General features: G+C 33.5%; 1 protein-coding gene across 6 annotated transcripts in view; it reads right to left on the bottom strand.

Moving 5' to 3' along the window:
- Positions 1–6553, bottom strand: part of APBA2 (amyloid beta precursor protein binding family A member 2) — a 339818-nt gene that overhangs the window by 244722 nt on the left and 88543 nt on the right. The gene's annotated exons all lie outside the window — the stretch shown is intronic.

Here is a 6553-nt window from a genome sequence, read left to right as displayed (position 1 = left end):
TATATGCTTTTCCCATCAACATTCAAAATCTTTAACACTGACAAAACCATCCTGATATCTCCTATGGTCTTTGGATCAGGAACTCAGAAAGCAACTATAATCTTACTCTCTTGTCAAACTGTCAATTGTGCTGGCCATCAAAATGTCATTCCTGTACTCACTATTATATTTATACTGATTCCTACTTGGCATTTTAACTATTGAGATAAATAATTAAGACTGGTTAAATCATTTTTCTCAGTGTTTTAAAAAGAACATTGGGCTCGAAGTCAGCTTAGGATCCAAATTATGGCTCTCCCACTTTACTTTCCTACATGATCTTGGGCAAGTGATTGCATTTTGGAGGTCTTTGGACCTAATGCAAGGTGCTTTCCATCTGTAAATCTATGAGTCTTTGATCCCAACTCAGTCACTTTATTAAATGACCTCTTATCAGATGGTCATCTCCTATATGAGCTGGGGCAAGTCAACTTAGGATCACAGACTATAACTAGAAAGAATTTTATAGAACTTTTAGCTCAATCTCCCCATTTCACAGATGAAGAAAGTGAGGTCCAAAAAAGTAAATGAACTTCACCAGATAATATAAGTAGTAAAGAGCAGAGGTGGGTTTTAAATCCAGGTCATATAGGAAAAATAGAGAGTTCTTCTATTACATCATTCTGCCCTAGTGCCCCATCTGTAAAAAGAAGATGACCTCTAAGGTGTCTTCTAATTTCACATCCAAATTCCTGCCCTTAAGTTCCAAAATTATTCTTTACAAGGTATCACTAACTCACTGTCTTCCTTCTTTGAATATATTCCTCCATAAAAATGTTGAAGATCATTGTCTTCCTCAGAAAATTCTCCTTTTAAACATTCTGAAACAGCTACCATGCCCAGAAGGAACATGCTGTCTCAGGAGTTGAGCCAGAAGAGTTCTATAATTCCCTGGCAGATGCTTCTCAGCCTGCTCTTCTCTAGACTTTTCTACCTTTACCTCATGAGCTTTCTTATTCTGGAGATGTCTGCACCCCTACCTCTCATTAGTAAATTCCTGCTTTGGAACACCAATGAAGGAAGTGCCCATAGCATCTATGTTCACTTCTGAATCCACTCAGAATTTTGCCATCATGCTCCAGCATAAGGAATTTTCTATTTTTCAGATCCCTTTTATATGTTGTCTTCCCCAACTGGAATAAAAAATGTAAACATATTGAGGTTAGGCACTATGGGTTTTTTTTTTTTGTTTGTATTTTGTACTCAGCACTTGGTACAATTCTTGTCACACACTAAGCACACTTTAAAAATGTTTTTTCCTATAACACACTAATCACTTTAAAAATGGTTTATCTAGTGATCTTGTTCAATTTTGCTGTTTCCACCAATGATTCGGGTTGCAAAACATCCACATTTACTCATTTTGTCAAACTCTTGTCTGCATTTATCCTTAAGTCATTATAATCAACTCAAAATCCTAGAATTCTTCCTTGCTTTCTCAAGACACTTAAAAGATACCAGTAGAGCACTCAAGCATTTGCCTTTCATTTTCCTTTTACCATGTGATTAACTCATCTCTTTTCATCCTGTATCTCCCCAGTGATATCCTTTTATTCCTATTTTTCAAAATCCCTTATTGAGTATATTTTGTAATCTATTCATACATATTCTTCCAAATTTGAACTCAGGTCTACCTAACTCCAGAACTGGCACTCTATCCATTGTATCACTAAGTTGCCCAGAGCTCTTTATCCTCTCTGTGACTATCAATTTTAATTCTCTGGAGACAATTGCATTCTATATCTTGCTGTTTTTGCTATTTTCTTTGCATTCTTAGTGATAAATAAGCACAGTGCCTGGTATACAGTTATTTCTAAATAAATGTTTCTTAATTGAGTTATCTTTGTGCATAATTCTAGGTTCTTGGTTCAGTTTGTCTGGTGTTATTATAGCAGAAAGGTTTCTTGTGTGACCTCAGAACTATCCAAGAACAGCTCAGCTAATTATGAAGAAACAGCAAGTCCCTTAACTTTTTAGAACCTACTTCACAGAATTATAGATGCTCAAAATGAGAATTTTTTTTTAAGCTCCTTGAAAACCTAAGGAATTTTATATGCACACACACACACATACATATATATGTATATTGTGTATGTGTGTATAAAATTAAGGGAATGATAAAAATGTCATCTATTACTATTATTGTTATGTAAATAATTTGTTCTACAAGTCTGGCATATACCTATTTTGCTTTTAAGCTTTTTTATGTGAAAAGAAATTTTTTAATATATACAAATAATCAAATATCAACTAATTTATAAAAAACAAGTCATTAAGTGAAATAATGGCACAGGGGGCTACCTAATTCTGAATATTATGAATGGAATTTGACTGAAAGATATGTTATCATGTAATATGTAACAATAAAGTGGTACTTTATTATACTCGATTGATAATATCATTGTGAACCAACATTAGTCAGAGGCATAGTATACGGGCTCTGCCTAGTTATTATTATAACCTGCTTAAAAGTTGGTTATAAAATTAAATTGTGTTTCAAAATCTATTCTCTTATTATAAAGCCAGTTATGCATACCTGTAGAAAAAAATTTGGCTCCAAAATATAATCAAATCACTATTAGAAATTCAGAATACCTTTTAAAACATGGAATTACAGGGAAATGATCATATTTTCATAAAGTAAAAATAATTAAAATGAAAATGCTCAAAATGATAATTCCCAAAACTATAATAAATACCATATTAAGAAGTAGTGCAGCCAGGTGTTAAAGTATCAGACGTTATGCTTCCATGATTCCGTTGAATTTTTTCATTGCCTTCAAATCACCGTAACACTTCCAATTTTACATCCATGGTAATTGCTTTATGGTCTCTTTTTGTACTTAGTAGTCTCATTCTATCTACAGTTTCATGACTCTCTCAGTCTGACTTAGGTTTTGGTTATAGTATCATTGGATGAATATAATATAAAGGAGTAAAGTGGCTAGCCTCTTCTTGATGAGAGCAATAAAGGTACTGCAGTGCCTGCCAATACTTAACAGCATGCCAAGAAAGGAGGGGAAACAGCTTTGGATGCTCTACTACTTCTCTCAGTTCCCTTAATTTTTTCCATAGATTATAAAAAAAGCTTCCCCAAGTTTTCACATCTCCCCTTTTCCATCTCTTATTAGTAGAAGTAGAAGTGAATCTGTACTTCAGTCCCAAATAAAGCAAATTTTTTTTTATCCTGTTTTACAGTAAGTTCACAAAGGTCTAGATTCTCAGGTAACATTTGTCAGATAAATTCCCTGATTTGGAGATTGTGAAACAGTAAAATTCTATACATTGTATGGCTACATATGAAAAGATAGATCATCTTCTTATAACCAGTCTCTGGGCTGACACAAGAATATTAATGATTATGGATTAAAAATGTCACCACTCCCTGCACTCTTTAGGAATGTGCCATTTCCAACAGGGCCAAGATCTCTATGAGTTATACAAACTCTACAAATTTGTCATTTTTGTCACTATGTTACCATATTGTTGCAAATATTACTCCATCCTCCTGCTTGCTGAATGGTACAAGTTGGTCAGTCAAAAAGTAAAACCGCCTTTTAGAATTACTTAAATTTAGTTATATCTGATTGTTCCTCATTCAGTACACACACACATACACATATGCACATGTACAATTCCCTATACCTGTGACTTCAAGAAATACAGTATTAAGAAACAAGTGCTAATAAAGGTTCTAATAAAGGCTTCATTTCCAAAATATATAGAGAATTAACTCAAATTTATAAGAAATTAAGTCATTCTCCAACTGATAAATGGTCAAAGGATATGAATAGACAATTTTTGGATGAAGAAACTGAAACCATTTTTAGTCATATGAAAAGGTGCTCTAAATCATTATTGAGCACAGAGAAATGCAAATTAAGACAACTCTGAGATACCACTAACACACCTCTCAGATTGGCTACAAATGACAGGAAAAGATAATGAAGAATGTTGGAGGAGATATGGGAAAACTGGGACACTGATACATTGTTAGTGGAATTGTGAACGGATCCAACCATTCTGGAGAGCAGTTTGGAACTATGCTCAAAAAGTTAGCAAACTGTGCATACCTTTTCATCCAGCAGTGTTTCACTGGGCCTATCTCCCAAATAGATCTTAAAGAAGGGAAAGGGACCTTTATGTGCAAAAATGTTTGTAGCAGCCCTTTTCATAGTGGCTGGAAACTGGAAATTAAATAGATCCCCATCAATTGGAGAATGGCTGAATAAATTATGGTGTATGAATGCTATGGAATATTATTGTTTTTTAAGAAATGACCAGCAGGATGATTTCAGAGAGGCTTGGAGAGACCTACATGAACTGATGCTGAATGAAATGAGTAGAATCAGGAGATCATTATACACGGCAACAACAAGATTATATGATGATCAATTCTGATGAACATGGCTCTCTTCAACAAGGAGATAATCCAAACCAGTTCCAATTGTTCAGTAATGAAGAGAACTAGCTACACCCAGAGAGAGAACTATGGGAAATGAGTGTGGAACACAACATAGCATTTCTATTCTTTCTGTTATTGTTTACTTGCATTTTTGTTTTCCTTCTCAGGTTTTTTTTATCTTCTTTCTAGATCCAATCTTTGTTGAGCAACAAGATAACTGTATAAATATATATACATATATTGTATTTAACATATACTTTAACATATTTAACATGTATTGGACTACCTACCTAGAGGAAGGGATGGGGGGAAGGAGAGGAAAAGTTGGAACAGAAGGTTTTGCAAGAGTTTAAAAAACTACCCATGTATATGTTTTGTAAATAAAAAGCTATAATAAAAAAAGTATATAAAAAAGAAAGAAAGAAGTGCTACTTCTTTTCACCGGTTCTTTATTTTCAAAGATATTCCAGAAACTTGAGGATTTTGGAAGAGCGAATACCCGCTTTCAAGTATGAAGGCTGATTATAGTTGTGGAACAAGAGATACATTTTCAGATATGATTAATTTGCTAATTTGTTTCGCTTGATGCATTTATTTGTTATTAGAGTTCTATGGGGCAGAATCACAGGGAAGAGAAAAGGAAGGGGAAGAAGAAAGAAAGGAAGAAGAGAGGAAGGGAAGAACACAAAGGAAGGGGGAGGGGAGGAGAGAAAGTGAAAGAGAGAAAGAGGAAGGCAAAGGAAAGGAAAGAAAAAGGAAAAGGGAGGGGAGAAAGGAAGAGGTGGGGAAAGAGGGAGAAAGACCAAGGAAAAGGGAAGGAAGAGGAAGGGGAAAAAAAGAAAGAACTTCTCCTTTATAAATCATAAATAACTATGGTTTTGCTCTATAAGCCCTTAAATGAGAATGCAATTATCTGCATGTGAATTTTTGCACGTCAGTATGATATGAAAAGCCTGACTATCAAAGTCATATATACGCCTCACCCCCCAAAAAATTTTTGAGACAATGTATTATAATTGAATCTTTCAAATTTAAAAAGCCCCTAATAACTTTAAAATACTAACTATTTATTGATCCTATTCTATGCTCCTTTAAAAAATTTTCCCTTAATAACATTTAATACCATTAGAAAAAATATAAAGTACATAATACTACTTTAAAAGTCTATATCTATTTTCTACTATACTTTTAAAAAATTCTCAGGAGAGAAAAATTTCCAGAGAGCCAAAAGCCTCAAAAGATAGTTAAGTGGGTAGTTCAGTAAATGGGAAAGAGCATAACAATCTCAAAAATGGATAAGGTATAGTCAGTTCCTGATTATTTAGCATGGTCAGGAAATGGGGATGTGTTCTGTTTAACTAAATATGCTAAATACTATCTCAATTTTTAAAGGAATAACAATACAGCAAAATAATCATAATAAAACTAAACAGAATTCAATCTTTCCTTTGATCTCTCAGAAGATATTTACAGATCTGAGTGCCTCAAGGTTGTCATTATTTAATTTAATGATCACTGTGTTGTCATAGAATCATAGGAGATATGTGACTTGTCTAAGATTACACAGAACCAAGGTGATTTGACTTGAATATACCACATTGTCTCTCTTTTTTTGTAGCTTCATACAAAAATGTTATCTAATAAATTTTATGTTCCTTACAAGTCTTTACACACACACACACAAAAGCAAACAAGTTGAGACTCATCAACATGAATTCCAGTCCTGGATTAACCTGGACAATGTTGACACATCCAGAGAACATTAATCTCTAAATCATATCTGCATATATAAAATTATGATCAAATTCCCACAATATGGCAAATGAACTCCTGATATTTCATTCCAACTAAATTGCTTTATTCTCTGTCTTCCACATATATCTTATGCATTTCTGTCTCTACATATGCACCTGTAACAATACCTGGAATGCTCTTCCTATAGCTTACATCAAAATCCTACTGATCTTTTAAGTTTCAAATCAAGTCTTATCTAATAAATATTTCTCTGATCACTCCCAGTTACACTCCTCATCCTCTGAATTTCTATACTATCATTCAAATGATATAATATAATAGTTTATTAATGCATATGTCTCTTCATCTATAAGA

Source organism: Sarcophilus harrisii, chromosome 2 (assembly GCF_902635505.1).
Source record: "Sarcophilus harrisii chromosome 2, mSarHar1.11, whole genome shotgun sequence".
NCBI lineage: Eukaryota > Metazoa > Chordata > Mammalia > Dasyuromorphia > Dasyuridae > Sarcophilus > Sarcophilus harrisii.
This window is presented reverse-complemented; position numbering and strand designations above follow the sequence as displayed.